This window comes from Physella acuta, unplaced genomic scaffold (assembly GCF_028476545.2).
Source record: "Physella acuta isolate Inbredline_101_S28 unplaced genomic scaffold, ASM2847654v3 ptg000283l, whole genome shotgun sequence".
NCBI lineage: Eukaryota > Metazoa > Mollusca > Gastropoda > Physidae > Physella > Physella acuta.
Window position 1 is genome coordinate 1,199,347 of NW_026731802.1, and position 2,693 is coordinate 1,202,039.

Below are 2,693 nucleotides of genomic sequence, written 5' to 3' on the forward strand. Positions count from 1 at the left end.
CTGCAACAAGCAACAACCTGTTAGCACAATGTGTCTGCAACAAGCAACAACCTGTTAGCACAATGTGTCTGCAACAAGCAACAACCTGTTAGCACAATGTGTCTGCAATAAGCAACAATCTGTTAGCACAATGTGTCTGCAACAAGCAACAACCTGTTAGCACAATGTGTCTGCAACAAGCAACAACCTGTTAGCACAATGTGTCTGCAACAAGCAACAACCTGTTAGCACAATGTGTCTGCAACAAGCAACAACCTGTTAGCACAATGTGTCTGCAACAAGCAACAACCTGTTAGCACAATGTGTCTGCAACAAGCAACAATCTGTTAGCACAATGTGTCTGCAACAAGCAACAACCTGTTAGCACAATGTGTCTGCAACAAGCAACAACCTGTTAGCACAATGTGTCTGCAACAAGCAACAACCTGTTAGCACAATGTGTCTGCAACAAGCAACAACCTGTTAGCACAATGTGTCTGCAACAAGCAACAACCTGTTAGCACAATGTGTCTGCAACAAGCAACAATCTGTTAGCACAATGTGTCTGCACACTTACTCGCTAAAGTTCTTGACCCCCCCCCACTTACTCGCTAAGCTTCTTGAGGCCCCCCCCACTTACTCGCTAAGCTTCTTGAGCCCCCCCCCCCCACTTACTCGCTAAAGTTCTTGACCCCCCCCCCACTTACTCGCTAAGCTTCTTGAGGCCCCCCCCACTTACTCGCTAAGCTTCTTGAGGCCCCCCCCCACTTACTCGCTAAAGTTCTTGAGCCCCCCCCCCCCCACTTACTCGCTAAGCTTCTTGAGCCCCCCCCCACTTACTCGCTAAGCTTCTTGAGCCCCCCCCCCCCCCCACTTACTCGCTAAGCTTCTTGAGGCCCCCCCCCCCCCCACTTACTCGCTAAGCTTCTTGAGCCCCCCCCCCACTTACTCGCTAAACTTCTTGAGCCCCCCCCCCCCCCACTTACTCGCTAAGCTTCTTGAGCCCCCCCCCCCCCCCCACTTACTCGCTAAGCTTCTTGAGCCCCCCCCCCCACTTACTCGCTAAACTTCTTGAGCCCCCCCCCCCCCCCACTTACTCGCTAAGCTTCTTGAGCCCCCCCCCCCCACTTACTCGCTAAACTTCTTGAGCCCCCCCCCCCACACTTACTCGCTAAGCTTCTTGAGCCCCCCCCCCCACTTACTCGCTAAGCTTCTTGAGCCCCCCCCCCCCCCACTTACTCGCTAAACTTCTTGAGCCCCCCCCCCCCCACTTACTCGCTAAGCTTCTTGAGCCCCCCCCCCCACTTACTCGCTAAGCTTCTTGAGGCCCCCCCCCCCCACTTACTCGCTAAGCTTCTTGAGCCCCCCCCCCACTTACTCGCTAAGCTTCTTGAGCCCCCCCCACTTACTCGCTAAACTTCTTGAGCCCCCCCTTCCCCCCACTTACTCGCTAAGCTTCTTGAGCCCCCCCCACTTACTCCCTAAGCTTCTTGAGCCCCCCCCCCCACTTACTCGCTAAGCTTCTTGAGGCCCCCCCCCCACTTACTCGCTAAGCTTCTTGAGCCCCCCCCCCCCCCCACTTACTCGCTAAAGTTCTTGACCCCCCCCACTTACTCGCTAAGCTTCTTGAGCCCCCCCCCCCCCACTTACTCGCTAAGCTTCTTGAGCCCCCCCCCCCCCCCCACTTACTCGCTAAGCTTCTTGAGCCCCCCCCCCACACTTACTCGCTAAGCTTCTTGAGCCCCCCCCCCCCCCACTTACTCGCTAAGCTTCTTGAGGCCCCCCCCCCCACTTACTCGCTAAAGTTCTTGACCCCCCCCCCCCCACACTTACTCGCTAAGCTTCTTGAGCCCCCCCCCCCACTTACTCGCTAAGCTTCTTGAGCCCCCCCCCCCACTTACTCGCTAAAGTTCTTGAGCCCCCCCCCCCACTTACTCGCTAAAGTTCTTGAGCCCCCCCCCCCCCCCACTTACTCGCTAAGCTTCTTGAGCCCCCCCCCCCCCCACTTACTCGCTAAGCTTCTTGAGCCCCCCCCCCACTTACTCGCTAAAGTTCTTGAGCCCCCCCCCTCCCCCCACTTACTCGCTAAGCTTCTTGAGCCCCCCCCCCCACTTACTCGCTAAAGTTCTTGAGCCCCCCCCCCCCACACTTACTCGCTAAAGTTCTTGAGCCCCCCCCCCCCCCCCCACTTACTCGCTAAACTTCTTGAGCCCCCCCCCCCACACTTACTCGCTAAAGTTCTTGAGCCCCCCCCCCCCACTTACTCGCTAAGCTTCTTGAGCCCCCCCCCCCACTTACTCGCTAAAGTTCTTGACCCCCCCCCCCCCCTCCCCACACTTACTCGCTAAACTTCTTGAGCCCCCCCCCCCCACTTACTCGCTAAGCTTCTTGAGCCCCCCCCCCCCCCACTTACTCGCTAAGCTTCTTGAGCCCCCCCCCCCACTTACTCGCTAAAGTTCTTGAGCCCCCCCCCCTCCCCCCACTTACTAGCTAAGCTTCTTGAGCCCCCCCCCCCACTTACTCGCTAAAGTTCTTGAGCCCCCCCCCCCCCCCACTTACTCGCTAAGCTTCTTGAGCCCCCCCCCCCCCCACACTTACTCGCTAAGCTTCTTGAGCCCCCCCCCCCCCACTTACTCGCTAAGCTTCTTGAGCCCCCCCCCCCCCACTTACTCGCTAAGCTTCTTGAGCCCCCCCCCCCACTTACTCGCTAAGCT